The sequence below is a fragment of the Hyla sarda genome, unplaced genomic scaffold (genome assembly GCF_029499605.1).
Source record: "Hyla sarda isolate aHylSar1 unplaced genomic scaffold, aHylSar1.hap1 scaffold_1702, whole genome shotgun sequence".
Lineage (NCBI taxonomy): Eukaryota > Metazoa > Chordata > Amphibia > Anura > Hylidae > Hyla > Hyla sarda.
Genome location: NW_026608342.1, coordinates 39,843 through 59,647, shown reverse-complemented (window position 1 = coordinate 59,647; position 19,805 = coordinate 39,843). Strand labels below are relative to the sequence as shown.

At 43.6% G+C, this 19,805-nt stretch overlaps 3 non-coding genes and 1 pseudogene across 3 annotated transcripts; all 4 read right to left on the bottom strand.

Moving 5' to 3' along the window:
* Positions 1 to 2,856: 2,856 nt before the first annotated feature.
* Positions 2,857 to 3,037, bottom strand: LOC130312101 (U2 spliceosomal RNA; annotated as a pseudogene).
* A 6,915-nt stretch (positions 3,038 to 9,952) lies between these two features.
* On the bottom strand, positions 9,953 to 10,146 carry LOC130312103 (U2 spliceosomal RNA). The gene has a single exon (XR_008860299.1). It is a non-coding gene; the product is annotated as a U2 spliceosomal RNA (small nuclear RNA).
* A 6,980-nt stretch (positions 10,147 to 17,126) lies between these two features.
* On the bottom strand, positions 17,127 to 17,317 carry LOC130312089 (U2 spliceosomal RNA). Its single transcript, XR_008860288.1, has one exon. It is a non-coding gene; the product is annotated as a U2 spliceosomal RNA (small nuclear RNA).
* Positions 17,318 to 19,411: 2,094 nt separating this feature from the next.
* Positions 19,412 to 19,602, bottom strand: LOC130312108 (U2 spliceosomal RNA). The gene has a single exon (XR_008860302.1). It is a non-coding gene; the product is annotated as a U2 spliceosomal RNA (small nuclear RNA).
* Between the last annotated feature and the right edge of the window lie 203 nt (positions 19,603 to 19,805).

The following is a 19,805-nucleotide window of genomic DNA, read 5'->3' as shown; positions in this document are numbered from 1 at the left end:
TCTGCAACATTCCCCTTTCTCAGGGCAATAATCCTGCACATGGCCATAGGCATGGCACTTTCTACAATATTGCAACTGGCCTTCATAAAAGCAGAAACCTCTCTCTCCTCCGATAGAAAACACCTGTGGTATGCTCTTCCTTCCATCTTGCATTCCTTCATCTTTTTTAAATTTTACAATAAACTTTCTCTTACAATTAAAGTACCCAAACTTGTTCTTAAGTCTTCCTATAAATTTCACTTCCTCGCAATACCGGAACAAAAAGTTTGTAACCATTTCATCAGAAACCTTAGGATTATACATGTGGACAATTACTACCTTTGTTGTATTCATAAATAAAGGTTCCACTTTAATCTTCTTCATTATAGCAGGCTCACTTTTCCTCTTCATTTCTTCAAGATCCATGTAGACTCTCTGGCAAATCTCAGAACCACAAAAAGTAATATCATAAATTCCTTGCCTAGGAAAATCCTGTATAGCCAATACATTCCATACCTGTAGGTAATCAAGCTTGCGAAGAATCTCCACAACGATTTGGTCAAGTCCGATCGTCCCCCGGTGCTCGCCAGGAACGTAGATCCGCACCGTGTCCTCAAGTCCACGCGCCTTCTCGCTCATTTTTGCAGGTAAAACCCACGATCGCAGCTCAGCAACAATCCAGGGCCCCCCGTAAAGAGGGCCCCGATCACCACTCCTTTCAACCCAAACCACGCACAGAAATCCACACGTGATCTTAGCCAAAAGGCCGAGAAGCGATAACCGTGAAAGGGGCGGGCCCAACAAGGTCCCCTTCATGGGCACTATCACTGCTTGCTGTCAGGGAGGCTGCCAGACAATTTTCCATGCACACTCTGGGCTGGGGGGCAGTCAACCACCAGTACACACAGCAGAACCTAAACCCATACCATTATTGCTAAGCAGCAAGACAGGGGCCCATTGCACTCCCACGGGGCCTTTTTAAATGCAATCCATAACCCGGATTTGCCAGGAACCCTTCTTACTCCTCCTACTTGCATGTGACACTGGGCTTAGGATCTGCATAGGAAACACACACACAAGCACACACCTACCTTTGTTGCCTGCAGATGCCTCCTTGGCTGTCCCCAAACGGTATCAAACCAACACCCACGGGAAGCTGTAAGCATAGAGGACATGCCTGCACCCCATTGGACTTACCTGTGTGGGTTAAATCCGGGTTATTTGACAACCTATGGCGGTGATGGTTCTGCTCAGGCAGAGCAGTGCTGATGCTCCTCATAAAGCTGTCGCTGCTGTGAAGGTTCTAGGTGACATCACAAATCCCTATGGTTACATACACAACAAAGCTGGGTTGTTGTTGTTTACACTCTGCAAGGCCTGTGGAAGTGAGTGACATCATAGCACTGTAGTTCTGAGGGTTCAAGATGGATGCAACAATCTCCTGTTGCTTCTATGAAGGCCGTAATAGACGACATCACCAAACAGCTCCATAGTCACATACACAGCAAAGGAGAGATGTTGTTTACACCTAGTGATGTCAGTGGTATTGAGTGACATCACAGCACAGTGCTAAGGCTCCTGGGCCTGGACACAGCAGCGGCTGCAATATCTCAACGGAGAATACGTTTATATCTATGTGTGTGTGTGCGCATATATATATATATATATATATATATATATATATATATATATATATATTTCTCCGCCGAAATCACTTTTAAACCCATTTCCACCTTTTTTTCCCTTCTCTTCCTCTTACTTTTTTTTCACGTTTTTTTACGTTTTTCTCCTTTTCGCCTCTTTTCTGGGCGTATTATTCTTCTTTTTCTTCTTTTTTTTCGTCTAATGCATACCCCATCAGTGCAGCAATGCTTATTCAATACCGCCAGCAGATGGAGACACTGGGGGATAATTTTCTAAGGATTTATACTGATTTTTCCTGTCTGAATTTGTCGCACAGAAAGTTGCAGGCCAAATATGTGTGACATTTCTGCGACTTTAGCTTCTAGAGCATTTTTACAACATTATACATAGGTGCTGAATACATAAAAAGCGACTGTTCAGCGACAGACAAGTCGCATCGGCTGAAAGTAGGCCAGAATGTCAGTCCATGTTGGAGCAGGTTTAGATACAGTCTAAAGCATAGATCTCAAAGTCTGTGCACAGAATTTAGCAAGGGCCTCGCACCTTCTGATGCATCAGGTAGGTGCACAATAGCATAGCCTAACCCTCTGTACTTTGGTCTATATTGATGCGGGACATAGACAGCCAGCTGATGACCAATCCATTAGTGCAATGGATGGCTGGAAGCATTTGTCTTTGCCTTTGCAATACCACAGAAGCAATGCATGGTCAATGTACAGCAATGACACACCTGTGTGAACAGCCAGGAGACCCCCCCCCCCCCCCCCCCCATGTTATGTTACATAGTTACATAGTTAGTACGGTCGAAAAAAGACATATGTCCATCACGTTCAACCAGGGAATTAAGGGGTAGGGGTGTGGCGCGATATTGGGGAAGGGATGAGATTTTATATTTCTTCATAAGCATTAATCTTATTTTGTCAATTAGGAACATTCAGCACCCACCCGCTATCAAGGCAGCTGCCTATCATGTCATGCCCTACCTGCACAGGTGTGCTGGCTACTCAAATGATCCAATTAAGGAGGCCATTTAGTCAGCAGCAGCAGAAGTCCTGTGCCTGGACGCTCCAACAGGGGCCAGACACAAGCAGAAGCAGAAGCAGCAGAAGCAGCAGCAGCACCACCTTTTGTTTTTTGGCTGCAGCAGCAGCAAGGCCCACAGGGCTGGCTAGCTGGCTAGCCAGCAAGCAGGTAGCAATGAAAGTAGGAATCTTTCTTTTTAACCCTGTAAGGGGGTGGTGCACTGTACCCGAAGATACTGCCATATCGGGTCAATGCATAGGGCGACGGAAGCAAGCTTCGAAATCGGCCCCCGTTCTCAAAAATCCATTTAATATATGGTCCCCAGATAGGGGACGTATCAGATATTAAACTGATAAGAACAGATTTTTTTTTTTTTTTTTTTTTAAACCTTCAGGTTTGGACATTAAAACATCAAAATCCAACTCCATACTTCGTCACTTAGACTTTCTGAAGTAAAGTCCAACTCATCATTAGGTCTTTCTTTTTATTTTCAATTTCAAACAAACATAAATACCATCACCAATTACAAACTTACAAGATATCTCCATTTCAAAAACTTCCATATCCCCTCAGCATCCTTATCCCCCAAATTCTTCCTATCACACAAATAAACAACATATAACCTATCTAGAATCATCTTAATACAACCCTCCACCGACACGTTTTTTCTTTTGAATACACATAAATTCCTAACATCCCAAAGTACTTCTTTAATAATGGCAAGCAACACAAAAAAAACCCTTTCCTTATCTCTCCCTACCATACTAAGTCCAAACATAACCACATCATACGACATATACCTTATACCAGTCAATTCTTTAAACAGCAATCTCATCCCTTTCCACACACCTTGCGCCATTTCACAATTCCAAAATACATGCATCACACTCTCAATCCCATCACACCCATCTCTTGGACACCTCTCATACCTTCCAATCCCTCTATTTCTTTGAAATTCTCTTACCGGTAACGCACCATGCAAACTCTGCCATACTATCTCACGTTGTCTATTTGTTACTCCAACAGTCATTATACTCTTCCACACTCTCCCCACATCTACAGCTCTCACCATATTAATTGAACATTCAACTTCGTCTTTTTTAATGTACCCAATCATACTCTTTTTACTCACAAACACTTCTGGACCCACACCAATCAACCTATAATTCTCCAAAAATTTCACCACATATACATACCAACTAGGACACACAAAAGCATAAGGCACTCTCAAATCTCTTTCCAACCAACCCAATTTACATAACACACTGCCACCCAAATATCTCACCATACATGCACAACTCTTTTCACCTCCCATCATTCTTTTCAAAGCAAAAACAATATTCACACCCAGATACACATCAACATTCGGAAAGTCCATTCCTCCATTTTTACCATCTTTCATTACAATCTCTCTCTTAACTCTTTCCATCTTTGTACCCCACAAAAACACAAATAACATTCTTTTCACCTTCCGCAAAACCATATAACTTGGCGGAAACACAACAGCAACATATAACAGTATTGGCAAAATCACACTCTTCACTATCATAACCTTACCAACCATTGACAACTCTCTCAACCTCCAAAAATTCAATTTCTTTTGCACTCTCTTCCCCACATCCTCCCAACTATTTCTACCATCCAACCGTTCATCCATCTTCACCCCCAACACCTGAATAGGCCCTTCCACCCCTTCCATACCAACATCTTCACTCTGAGTCACACCACCAAAACATTTATATTCACTCTTTCCCCAATTGACCTTAAAACCAGACGCACCACAAAACAGACTTACCAATAACTTGGATCTTCTTATAGCCGCAACAGATTCACTTACCACACATACATCATCCATATAAGCCAACACTTTAACCTCTTTACCACGACCCCCCGGAACTCTCACACCTCTCACACATTTATCCTTACGCAATAATTCTAATAATGGTTCCATAGCACAAATAAAAGCAATAGGTGACAAGGGACATCCCTGTCTCACCCCTGAACATACTTTAATCTCCTCAGTCATCCATCCATTAATCAGAATCTTACTATACACTTCCTTATACAACATTCTCACAATATTCACAAAATCACCTGGAAACCCCATTTTAACTAGCACCTTAAACAAAAACCCATGCGACAAACGGTCAAAAGCTTTTTCAAAATCAATTGACAACACACGAACCACCTGCTTTCTACACATACCATCCCACAATATATCTCTCAACAAACACAAATTCTCACTAATTCTTCTTCCTGGCACACCACACACTTGCTCCTCCCCAATCACTTGCTCTATCACGTCCCTCATTCTATTTGTAATCAGCTTTGCAAATATTTTATAATCCACATTCAACAAAGTTATCGGCCTCCAATTCCTTACATCATTCACATCCCCTTTCTTATAAATCAAAACCACTATCCCACTCTTCATACTTTCCACCAATCTTCCATTAGCCCACATATACTTAAAGATACTCTCCATATCATCCTTCAGTACATCCCACAATTTCACATAAAACTCAGCCGGCAACCCATCCTCTCCAGGAGTCTTATTTTTAGCCATACTATCAACCGTCCTTTTAATTTCTTCCATTCCAATCTCTCTCATTAAACTCTCATACTCATTACAATCTACCTTCTTATCAATCACTTCCAGCACTTCCTCAGCCAAACCCCTATCACACTGTTTGACTGCATATAAGTCCTCATAAAACTCTTTCACCACATTCAGTACAGCTTTGCCTCTCACCAAACCACCATCCTTATCATACACACTCACTAAATCATCCTTTCTCCCAATCACTTTCTTAAAAAAAAATCTTGAACACTTTTCATCCTTCTCCAATTTGTCCACTTTTGCTCGGTACATTAACTCTTTTCCTCTTTCATTCAACCAATCCTTTATATCTCTTTTCACAGCATCAATCTTACCATCCACTCTCCATCCCTTCTTTTTCAACTTAATGAGAAACCCCAACCTTTTATTCAGCCATTCATACTTCTTTCTTTCCCTAGCTTTCCTTTTATAACCTTCCCTCTTGAAAAAAACCTTAGTTCTTTCTTTAACCCACTCCCACCAACACAATAAATCCAAAAATTCTTTTTTCTTCTCACACCATAACTTATACTTCTTAATATACCTATCATATACCTCCTTTTCATCCAACAGTTTCACATTAAGCTTCCAGTAACCCCTCCCACTTATGCAAATCTCATCCAACACCAAACCACAACTCACACGCTCATGATCAGAATAAATCACTCTCTCTTGCTTATACCACATACATCCTATCATTTTGGACACAAAACACATATCTAATCTTGACTCACTCCTTCCACTCTCAGCATGATATGTTGCTAACACAGGATTCACACCACACACTTCAACCACATCTCTTAACTTGAAATCACTCACCATACTCTTAAGCATATTTCCAGAAACATCCGCATCCCTCCCAATCTCACAGTTGAAATCACCTACTAACAACACTGGTTCCTTCCCAGACAAAAACCCCTTAATTATTTCAAACAAACCCACCCTCTCCTCCTTATTCACAGGTGCATAAACATTAATTAACTTAAACTTAAACCCATGTAACCCAACCTCCACCAACACACACCTTCCTTCCCTTAACACCATTTGACTACAAACTTTAAACTTATTATTCCTAAACAAAATCCCAACTCCATCATTTCTATTTACATTAGAGCAAGACCACACTGCTGGTCCATATCTCCACTCCTCCTTTTTTGGAGGAAAATCCAATCCACATTCCTGTAGACAAATTATGTCATTATTAGTTCCTGCCAATTCCTCCAGAATGGCCGCTCTTCTATTCTTATTTTTAAAGACTCTAACATTTGACAAACTAACCGAAAAAGACATATCAAATCAAATAACAACCCATAGGAAGAAAAAACCTAGAAGAGAGTTAATGAACTTTACGGCTCAGTGTCGAGGGAGAAGTTTCTTCTCCAATGCATTTATCCATTTCACCCTCAGATATTGCGGCAAAACGATTACTCGTCTCCACCACCGTCTGCTCCATCTTTTCACCACTGGCACCTCTCGCCGCCTTCCGTGGGGGACGAAAAAGATCTTCCTCTCTCTCTTTAGCACTTTCCTCTTCTGAATTCGACCATTCAACTTTTTGAGTGCCAGACACCTGAGGACTAGGCACCTCTTCAATTCTCACCTCCTCCTCCATCTCCTCTTCAATCTCCTCCTGCACCTTCTCTTCCACCACCGTTGCTTTCTCAATAATGCTAGCAATCACACTCTTTTCTGCCATGTCTGCCTTTGCCTTTTCCCTTTTTTTAATTGCCAAATCTTTTCTGGCCTCTTTCTCCTTCTCCCTCTTAGCCACCTCCGGACAATTTCTATACACATGTCCAACAAGGCCACAAAGATCACAAGTTCTGGGCTGTGGACAAGCTCCCGCCTCATGCCCTGGCATTTTACAATTTCGGCACTTCTTATTACCTGGACAAGCCTCTTTAACATGTCCAAAAAGCAAACAATCACGGCAAAACAATGGCTGGCCATAATAATAGACATAACCCCGGTTTCCAGCGATTGAAAAATTGGCCGGTGGGTGTTTCACTCCACCAATGCTCCCAGGATCCAGCTTCAGTTTTACAAAGAACTTCCATGTGCCATTAAACACACCCAAACTACTAGTTTGCTTCACTCCCCCTTGGACACTTTCACAGTAGATACTTAGAAAGTTCTTAATCATATCCGGGTCTAAGAACGGATTGTACATATGTACAAACAGAGTCTTCACTCCCATCTCAAACAGAGGAAAAAACTTTACATTTTCCAAGACAGGGTTATTGGCATTTCTTTTCAAACATTCATAGAAGTTCTGGCAATCAGCTTCATAGATGAAGGACACATCATATATTCCTTGCTTCCTATTCTCTTGCACACAGAACAAACTATCCATGCCAAAACCGCCCAATTTCTCCACAAGTTCATGTCCAATGTACTCAATCCGATTCTTACCCCGGTCAGAAGTTTCCACCACAAAACGTACAGTCTTCTCAATCGCAGGGAGGTGTTCCTTTCCAGCCATTGTTCTTCTCTTGTCTGTCGATTCCACAGTAAGATCACCACTCCGGATTCCTGCTCAGCAGAACACCCGCACCCCTGACCCAGACCAAGTTTACACTTGATCGGAGCCAAAAGGCCGAGAAGCGATAACCGTGAAAGGGGCGGGCCCAACAAGGTCCCCTTCATGGGCACTATCACTGCTTGCTGTCAGGGAGGCTGCCAGACAATTTTCCATGCACACTCTGGGCTGGGGGGCAGTCAACCACCAGTACACACAGCAGAACCTAAACCCATACCATTATTGCTAAGCAGCAAGACAGGGGCCCATTGCACTCCCACGGGGCCTTTTTAAATGCAATCCATAACCCGGATTTGCCAGGAACCCTTCTTACTCCTCCTACTTGCATGTGACACTGGGCTTAGGATCTGCATAGGAAACACACACACAAGCACACACCTACCTTTGTTGCCTGCAGATGCCTCCTTGGCTGTCCCCAAACGGTATCAAACCAACACCCACGGGAAGCTGTAAGCATAGAGGACATGCCTGCACCCCATTGGACTTACCTGTGTGGGTTAAATCCGGGTTATTTGACAACCTATGGCGGTGATGGTTCTGCTCAGGCAGAGCAGTGCTGATGCTCCTCATAAAGCTGTCGCTGCTGTGAAGGTTCTAGGTGACATCACAAATCCCTATGGTTACATACACAACAAAGCTGGGTTGTTGTTGTTTACACTCTGCAAGGCCTGTGGAAGTGAGTGACATCATAGCACTGTAGTTCTGAGGGTTCAAGATGGATGCAACAATCTCCTGTTGCTTCTATGAAGGCCGTAATAGACGACATCACCAAACAGCTCCATAGTCACATACACAGCAAAGGAGAGATGTTGTTTACACCTAGTGATGTCAGTGGTATTGAGTGACATCACAGCACAGTGCTAAGGCTCCTGGGCCTGGACACAGCAGCGGCTGCAATATCTCAACGGAGAATACGTTTATATCTATGTGTGTGTGTGCGCATATATATATATATATATATATATATATATATATATATATATATATATTTCTCCGCCGAAATCACTTTTAAACCCATTTCCACCTTTTTTTCCCTTCTCTTCCTCTTACTTTTTTTTCACGTTTTTTTACGTTTTTCTCCTTTTCGCCTCTTTTCTGGGCGTATTATTCTTCTTTTTCTTCTTTTTTTTCGTCTAATGCATACCCCATCAGTGCAGCAATGCTTATTCAATACCGCCAGCAGATGGAGACACTGGGGGATAATTTTCTAAGGATTTATACTGATTTTTCCTGTCTGAATTTGTCGCACAGAAAGTTGCAGGCCAAATATGTGTGACATTTCTGCGACTTTAGCTTCTAGAGCATTTTTACAACATTATACATAGGTGCTGAATACATAAAAAGCGACTGTTCAGCGACAGACAAGTCGCATCGGCTGAAAGTAGGCCAGAATGTCAGTCCATGTTGGAGCAGGTTTAGATACAGTCTAAAGCATAGATCTCAAAGTCTGTGCACAGAATTTAGCAAGGGCCTCGCACCTTCTGATGCATCAGGTAGGTGCACAATAGCATAGCCTAACCCTCTGTACTTTGGTCTATATTGATGCGGGACATAGACAGCCAGCTGATGACCAATCCATTAGTGCAATGGATGGCTGGAAGCATTTGTCTTTGCCTTTGCAATACCACAGAAGCAATGCATGGTCAATGTACAGCAATGACACACCTGTGTGAACAGCCAGGAGACCCCCCCCCCCCCCCCCCCCATGTTATGTTACATAGTTACATAGTTAGTACGGTCGAAAAAAGACATATGTCCATCACGTTCAACCAGGGAATTAAGGGGTAGGGGTGTGGCGCGATATTGGGGAAGGGATGAGATTTTATATTTCTTCATAAGCATTAATCTTATTTTGTCAATTAGGAACATTCAGCACCCACCCGCTATCAAGGCAGCTGCCTATCATGTCATGCCCTACCTGCACAGGTGTGCTGGCTACTCAAATGATCCAATTAAGGAGGCCATTTAGTCAGCAGCAGCAGAAGTCCTGTGCCTGGACGCTCCAACAGGGGCCAGACACAAGCAGAAGCAGAAGCAGCAGAAGCAGCAGCAGCACCACCTTTTGTTTTTTGGCTGCAGCAGCAGCAAGGCCCACAGGGCTGGCTAGCTGGCTAGCCAGCAAGCAGGTAGCAATGAAAGTAGGAATCTTTCTTTTTAACCCTGTAAGGGGGTGGTGCACTGTACCCGAAGATACTGCCATATCGGGTCAATGCATAGGGCGACGGAAGCAAGCTTCGAAATCGGCCCCCGTTCTCAAAAATCCATTTAATATATGGTCCCCAGATAGGGGACGTATCAGATATTAAACTGATAAGAACAGATTATTTTTTTTTTTTTTTTTTTTTTTTTTTTTTTAAACCTTCAGGTTTAGACTAAACACCACTTAGATAACGCATCATTTTTGACTCATGGTGATGTCTAACTCATCATTAGGTCATTCTTTATTTGTTCAAAGCAAATTCAAAACAAATTCAAATACCATCACCATTACACCCTTACAACATGTCTCCACTTCAAAAATTTCCATATCCCCTCTGCATCTATTTCACCTAATTTCTTTTTATCACGTAAATAAACGGTGTACAACCTATCCAGAATCATTCTTAAACTTCCTTCCACAGTCACATCTTTTCTCTTAAACACATATAAATTTCTAACATCCCACAAGACTTCCTTCACAATCGCCAACAACACAAACAACACCCTTTCATTCTTTCTTCCAATCATACTAAGACCAAACATCACAACCTCATATGACAACCTATTTATCCCAGTCAACTCCTTACACAACGGACCTATCCCTCTCCATACATTCTGAGCCATGTCACAATTCCAAATCACATGCATCACACTTTCAACCCCACTACAATCTTCCCTCGGACATATTTCACTCCTTCCTATACCTCTATTCCTTTGGAACTCTCTTACTGGTAAGGCTCCATGCAAACACTGCCATTCTATCTCTCTCTGTCTATTTGATATTCCATCTGTCATTAAACTCTTCCACACCTTAGACACATCCTGGCCTCTTACCATATTAATCGGACACTCCACCTCACTTGCGGCGACATACCCAAACACATTCTTCTTACTTTCAAACAACTCTTTTCTCACACCAATCAACCTGTAACTCTCCAAAAACTTTTCCACATACAAATACCAACTCGGGCACACAAACGCATAAGGCACTCTCAGATCTCTCTCCAGCCAACCTGATTTGCATAACACACGCCCACCTAAATATCTCAACATACATGCAAAATTCTTTTCTCCTCTCATCATCCTTCTAACCGCAAACACCACATTCACTCCCAAATACACATCTAGATTTGGAAATCCCATTCCACCCTTACTACCATCCTTCATCACAACTTCTCTCCTCACTCTTTCCACTTTTGTACCCCAAAAAAACACAAACAAAATTCTTTTTAACTTCCTTAAAACCATATAACTTGGCGGAAACACTATTGCCACATACAATAAAATAGGCAATATTACACTTTTCACAACCAGCACTTTCCCAACCATAGACAAATCTCTCAACCTCCAAAGACTCAATTTTTTGGACACTCTCTTCTCTACATCATCCCAACTTTCTCTCCCATCCAATCTTTCATCCATTTTAACACCTAAAACCTGAATACCACCTTCAATATTCTTCATACCCACATCCTCACTTCCTTGCATACTACCAAAACATTTATACTCACTTTTGTCCCAATTCACCTTAAACCCAGACGCTCCACAAAACAATCCAACTAGTAACTTTGCCCTTCTCATAACAGCCACAGACTCTCCCAAAATACACACATCATCCATGTAGGCCAAAACTTTGACTTCTCTCCCACCACTCCCTGGAATTTTTAAACCTCTAACACACTTATCCCGCCGCAACATCTCTAATAATGGCTCCATAGCACATATAAAAGCCATAGGGGACAACGGACAACCCTGCCTTACACCAGAACATACTTTCACCTTCTCAGACATCCAACCATTTATCAAAACCTTACTATATACTCCATCATACAGCATCCTTACAACATTTACAAAATCACCCGGGAATCCCATTCTCACTAATACTCTAAACAAAAACCTATGTGACAGACGATCAAACGCCTTTTCAAAATCTATCGACATCACTCTAACCTCCTGTTTCCTACTCATACTATCCCATAACAAATCTCTCAACAAACACAAATTTTCATTTATTCTTCTCCCAGGCACTCCACACACTTGTTCTTCTCCAATCACCTGCTCAACCACATCTCTCATCCTATTTGTAATTATTTTAGCAAACACCTTATAATCTACATTCAACAAAGTTATCGGCCTCCAATTCCTCACATCATTCACATCACCTTTCTTATAAATCAACACAACCACTCCACTCTTCATACTTTCCACCATTCTCTCATTCCTCCACATATACCTATACACTTCCACCAAATCATCCTTCACAACATCCCAAATCCAAGCATAAAATTCAACAGGCAACCCATCCTCTCCAGGCGTTTTATTTCTTGACATACTATCCACAGTCCTCTTCACTTCCTCCTCTCCAATCTCTCTCATCAGAGTCCCATATTCACTACCATCCACCCTCTTATCAAGCACTCTCAACACTTCATCCTGCAAGTCCTCTTCACAATCTTTTACCGCATACAACTCTTCATAAAAATTTTTAACCACTCCCAACACAGCTTTACCTTTAACCAGACAGCCATCATCATCATACACTCTTACCATATCCTCTCTCTTCCCAATAACTTTTTTAAAGAAATATCTCGAACATTTCTCATCTTTCTCTAACTTATCAAGTTTTGCTTGATACATCAACTCTTTACCTTTCTCATTCAACCAATTTTTTAGATCACTCTTCACAACCTCAATCTGCTCACCCACACTCCAGCCATACTTCTTTAACTTATTGAGAAACACCAATCTTTTATTCAACCATTCATACTTCTTCTTCCTCCCAGCATTCCGCTTATATCCCTCTCTTTTAAAGAAAACTTTTGTTTGACCCTTAACCCATTCCCACCAACACAATATATCAGGAAAATCATTCTTTTTCTTACACCAACCCCTATACTTATTAACATATCTATCATACACTCCTTCCACTTCCAACAATTTAACATTTAATTTCCATACACCCCTCCCACTCACACAATCTGCATCCAATACTAACTCACAACACACATACTCATGATCTGAATATCCTACTTTTTCTTGCATATAATTCTTACATAACACACCCTTAGACACAAAACACATATCAAGTCTGGAACTATGACTTCCTCTATCAGAATAATATGTATCTAACAAAGGACACACTCCACACGCTTCAGCCACATCCTTTAACTTAAAGTCACACACCATACTTTTAAGAATATTCCCAGATACATCCACATTCCCCTCAATTTCACAATTGAAATCCCCCACCCACACCAAAGGTATTTTACCCGGCAGAAACCTCTTAATTACCTCCAACAACCCCACCCGCTCCTCCCTCCTTACCGGCGCATACACATTTATCAACCTAAATTTAACCCCCTGCACCTTAACCTCCACCATGATACACCTCCCCTCCTCTATTACCACATAACTACAAACTTCAAACTTAAAGCTCTTAAAAAGCACCCCTACCCCATCATTCCTATTATGCCCAGACACCGACCAAACAGCAGGACCATAAGCCCATTCTCCCTTCCCCGGAATATCATTTAGCCCACATTCCTGCAAACAAATAATGTCCGCTTTTTTCCCTGCCAAGTCCTCCAAAATTACTGTCCTTCTGACTTTACTTCTAAAGACTCTAACGTTTATAGAACCGACTAAAAAAGACATACCACCATCTTAACAACCCTAAGGAAGAATTTGACAGAAAAGAAGAAAGTTATTTAGGTAGCTTTCCTCAGCGGTGTGGGAGAAGCTTCTCCCGCAGAGCACGCATCCATGTCGCTCTCAGATAGCGGTTGATACCGATTGTCCGTAGCCACCAGCGTCGACTCCATCTGTCCACCAGAAAGCTTCCTGGCCGTCTTCTTGGGGGGACGAAAAAGATCAAAGTCATCCTCTCTCTCTCTCTATGTCTCTCCTCACGGTCTTCACCCTCAGAAGAAGACCACTCTTCAATTTGCGGCGACTCCTCAGCCGGGGGACTGGGAGCATCCTCAATCTCCCCTTCTTCCACTTGCACCGCCATTTGCTCCTCCTCCACCACCACTTGCTCCTCCACCACCTTCACTTGCTCCTCTACCACCACAGGACTCTGTACCTCTCCAATAATAACGCTCTCTCTTGCAGGAACCACTGCAGCCGCAGCTGCAGCTGCCCTCCTCCTCTCCACCATTTCCTCTTCCATTCTCCTCTCCTCCTCCCTCCTCTTCAACACTGGACAGTTCTTGTACACATGGCCAGCTTCCCCACATAGGTCACAGGTCCTCGGGTGTGGACATGCACCCGCCTCATGCCCCGGTTGCTTACAGTTCCTGCATTTCTTACTGCCAGGGCAGGCCTCCTTCACATGTCCAAACAATAGACAATTTCTACAGAAAGATGGCTGTCCGTAGTAATAGAGATAACCTCTGAAACCAGCAATGGTAAAGTTCGCCGGAGGGTGCTTAACGCCTCCAATGCAATCTCCATCAAGCCGCAACTTCACAAAGAACTTATACGTGCCATTAAATACACCAATGCTGCTTGTCTGCTTAGTACCACCAGCAATAGACTCACAATAGATGCTCAAGAAGTTCTTAATCATAGAGACATCAACAAACGGATTGTACATGTGGATAAACAAAGTCTTTGTCCCCATTTCAAAAAGGGGATAAAAGGACACATCCCGCAAAACCTCACTTCCACTGTTCCGTTTTAAGCACTCATAAAAGTTCTGGCAGTCAGCATCATATAAGAAGGACACGTCATAAATACCTTGGCGCTTGTTCTCCTGGACACAAAAGAGGTCGCTCAAGGAAAATCCTGCCAGTCGCTCCACAATGGTATGGCCGATGTATTCAATGCTGTTTCTTAGACGATCCGTGGTTAGCACCTTGATGCGTACGGTCTTCTCCACTGCAGACATGTTGGATCCAGCCATCTTTCCAAATCTGTCGGTAACGAGTACCACAGTCTTGATCACCTACGCAGCTAGTCGCGGCGCAGTTCACTCGCACCCTCAGCGCCGACCGAGGCAATAAACCCCGATCTTAGCCAAAAGGCCGAGAAGCGATAACCGTGAAAGGGGCGGGCCCAACAAGGTCCCCTTCATGGGCACTATCACTGCTTGCTGTCAGGGAGGCTGCCAGACAATTTTCCATGCACACTCTGGGCTGGGGGGCAGTCAACCACCAGTACACACAGCAGAACCTAAACCCATACCATTATTGCTAAGCAGCAAGACAGGGGCCCATTGCACTCCCACGGGGCCTTTTTAAATGCAATCCATAACCCGGATTTGCCAGGAACCCTTCTTACTCCTCCTACTTGCATGTGACACTGGGCTTAGGATCTGCATAGGAAACACACACACAAGCACACACCTACCTTTGTTGCCTGCAGATGCCTCCTTGGCTGTCCCCAAACGGTATCAAACCAACACCCACGGGAAGCTGTAAGCATAGAGGACATGCCTGCACCCCATTGGACTTACCTGTGTGGGTTAAATCCGGGTTATTTGACAACCTATGGCGGTGATGGTTCTGCTCAGGCAGAGCAGTGCTGATGCTCCTCATAAAGCTGTCGCTGCTGTGAAGGTTCTAGGTGACATCACAAATCCCTATGGTTACATACACAACAAAGCTGGGTTGTTGTTGTTTACACTCTGCAAGGCCTGTGGAAGTGAGTGACATCATAGCACTGTAGTTCTGAGGGTTCAAGATGGATGCAACAATCTCCTGTTGCTTCTATGAAGGCCGTAATAGACGACATCACCAAACAGCTCCATAGTCACATACACAGCAAAGGAGAGATGTTGTTTACACCTAGTGATGTCAGTGGTATTGAGTGACATCACAGCACAGTGCTAAGGCTCCTGGGCCTGGACACAGCAGCGGCTGCAATATCTCAACGGAGAATACGTTTATATCTATGTGTGTGTGTGCGCATATATATATATATATATATATATATATATATATATATATATATATATATATATTTCTCCGCCGAAATCACTTTTAAACCCATTTCCACCTTTTTTTCCCTTCTCTTCCTCTTACTTTTTTTTCACGTTTTTTTACGTTTTTCTCCTTTTCGCCTCTTTTCTGGGCGTATTATTCTTCTTTTTCTTCTATTTTTTCGTCTAATGCATACCCCATCAGTGCAGCAATGCTTATTCAATACCGCCAGCAGATGGAGACACTGGGGGATAATTTTCTAAGGATTTATACTGATTTTTCCTGTCTGAATTTGTCGCACAGAAAGTTGCAGGCCAAATATGTGTGACATTTCTGCGACTTTAGCTTCTAGAGCATTTTTACAACATTATACATAGGTGCTGAATACATAAAAAGCGACTGTTCAGCGACAGACAAGTCGCATCGGCTGAAAGTAGGCCAGAATGTCAGTCCATGTTGGAGCAGGTTTAGATACAGTCTAAAGCATAGATCTCAAAGTCTGTGCACAGAATTTAGCAAGGGCCTCGCACCTTCTGATGCATCAGGTAGGTGCACAATAGCATAGCCTAACCCTCTGTACTTTGGTCTATATTGATGCGGGACATAGACAGCCAGCTGATGACCAATCCATTAGTGCAATGGATGGCTGGAAGCATTTGTCTTTGCCTTTGCAATACCACAGAAGCAATGCATGGTCAATGTACAGCAATGACACACCTGTGTGAACAGCCAGGAGACCCCCCCCCCCCCCCCCCCATGTTATGTTACATAGTTACATAGTTAGTACGGTCGAAAAAAGACATATGTCCATCACGTTCAACCAGGGAATTAAGGGGTAGGGGTGTGGCGCGATATTGGGGAAGGGATGAGATTTTATATTTCTTCATAAGCATTAATCTTATTTTGTCAATTAGGAACATTCAGCACCCACCCGCTATCAAGGCAGCTGCCTATCATGTCATGCCCTACCTGCACAGGTGTGCTGGCTACTCAAATGATCCAATTAAGGAGGCCATTTAGTCAGCAGCAGCAGAAGTCCTGTGCCTGGACGCTCCAACAGGGGCCAGACACAAGCAGAAGCAGAAGCAGCAGAAGCAGCAGCAGCACCACCTTTTGTTTTTTGGCTGCAGCAGCAGCAAGGCCCACAGGGCTGGCTAGCTGGCTAGCCAGCAAGCAGGTAGCAATGAAAGTAGGAATCTTTCTTTTTAACCCTGTAAGGGGGTGGTGCACTGTACCCGAAGATACTGCCATATCGGGTCAATGCATAGGGCGACGGAAGCAAGCTTCGAAATCGGCCCCCGTTCTCAAAAATCCATTTAATATATGGTCCCCAGATAGGGGACGTATCAGATATTAAACTGATAAGAACAGATACTACACTTGATCTTAGCCAAAAGGCCGAGAAGCGATAACCGTGAAAGGGGCGGGCCCAACAAGGTCCCCTTCATGGGCACTATCACTGCTTGCTGTCAGGGAGGCTGCCAGACAATTTTCCATGCACACTCTGGGCTGGGGGGCAGTCAACCACCAGTACACACAGCAGAACCTAAACCCATACCATTATTGCTAAGCAGCAAGACAGGGGCCCATTGCACTCCCACGGGGCCTTTTTAAATGCAATCCATAACCCGGATTTGCCAGGAACCCTTCTTACTCCTCCTACTTGCATGTGACACTGGGCTTAGGATCTGCATAGGAAACACACACACAAGCACACACCTACCTTTGTTGCCTGCAGATGCCTCCTTGGCTGTCCCCAAACGGTATCAAACCAACACCCACGGGAAGCTGTAAGCATAGAGGACATGCCTGCACCCCATTGGACTTACCTGTGTGGGTTAAATCCGGGTTATTTGACAACCTATGGCGGTGATGGTTCTGCTCAGGCAGAGCAGTGCTGATGCTCCTCATAAAGCTGTCGCTGCTGTGAAGGTTCTAGGTGACATCACAAATCCCTTTGGTTACATACACAACAAAGCTGGGTTGTTGTTGTTTACACTCTGCAAGGCCTGTGGAAGTGAGTGACATCATAGCACTGTAGTTCTGAGGGTTCAAGATGGATGCAACAATCTCCTGTTGCTTCTATGAAGGCCGTAATAGACGACATCACCAAACAGCTCCATAGTCACATACACAGCAAAGGAGAGATGTTGTTTACACCTAGTGATGTCAGTGGTATTGAGTGACATCACAGCACAGTGCTAAGGCTCCTGGGCCTGGACACAGCAGCGGCTGCAATATCTCAACGGAGAATACGTTTATATCTATGTGTGTGTGTGCGCATATATATATATATATATATATATATATATATATATATATATATATATTTCTCCGCCGAAATCACTTTTAAACCCATTTCCACCTTTTTTTCCCTTCTCTTCCTCTTACTTTTTTTTCACGTTTTTTTACGTTTTTCTCCTTTTCGCCTCTTTTCTGGGCGTATTATTCTTCTTTTTCTTCTTTTTTTTCGTCTAATGCATACCCCATCAGTGCAGCAATGCTTATTCAATACCGCCAGCAGATGGAGACACTGGGGGATAATTTTCTAAGGATTTATACTGATTTTTCCTGTCTGAATTTGTCGCACAGAAAGTTGCAGGCCAAATATGTGTGACATTTCTGCGACTTTAGCTTCTAGAGCATTTTTACAACATTATACATAGGTGCTGAATACATAAAAAGCGACTGTTCAGCGACAGACAAGTCGCATCGGCTGAAAGTAGGCCAGAATGTCAGTCCATGTTGGAGCAGGTTTAGATACAGTCTAAAGCATAGATCTCAAAGTCTGTGCACAGAATTTAGCAAGGGCCTCGCACCTTCTGATGCATCAGGTAGGTGCACAATAGCATAGCCTAACCCTCTGTACTTTGGTCTATATTGATGCGGGACATAGGCAGCCAGCTGATGACCAATCCATTAGTGCAATGGATGGCTGGAAGCATTTGTCTTTGCCTTTGCAATACCACAGAAGCAATGCATGGTCAATGTACAGCAATGACACACCTGTGTGAACAGCCAGGAGACCCCCCCCCCCCCCCATGTTATGTTACATAGTTACATAGTTAGTACGGTCGAAAAAAGACATATGTCCATCACGTTCAACCAGGGAATTAAGGGGTAGGGGTGTGGCGCGATATTGGGGAAGGGATGAGATTTTATATTTCTTCATAAGCATTAATCTTATTTTGTCAATTAGGAACATTCAGCACCCACCCGCTATCAAGGCAGCTGCCTATCATGTCATGCCCTACCTGCACAGGTGTGCTGGCTACTCAAATGATCCAATTAAGGAGGCCATTTAGTCAGCAGCAGCAGAAGTCCTGTGCCTGGACGCTCCAACAGGGGCCAGACACAAGCAGAAGCAGAAGCAGCAGAAGCAGCAGCAGCACCACCTTTTGTTTTTTGGCTGCAGCAGCAGCAAGGCCCACAGGGCTGGCTAGCTGGCTAGCCAGCAAGCAGGTAGCAATGAAAGTAGGAATCTTTCTTTTTAACCCTGTAAGGGGGTGGTGCACTGTACCCGAAGATACTGCCATATCGGGTCAATGCATAGGGCGACGGAAGCAAGCTTCGAAATCGGCCCCCGTTCTCAAAAATCCATTTAATATATGGTCCCCAGATAGGGGACGTATCAGATATTAAACTGATAAGAACAGATACTACACTTGATCTTAGCCAAAAGGCCGAGAAGCGATAACCGTGAAAGGGGCGGGCCCAACAAGGTCCCCTTCATGGGCACTATCACTGCTTGCTGTCAGGGAGGCTGCCAGACAATTTTCCATGCACACTCTGGGCTGGGGGGCAGTCAACCACCAGTACACACAGCAGAACCTAAACCCATACCATTATTGCTAAGCAGCAAGACAGGGGCCCATTGCACTCCCACGGGGCCTTTTTA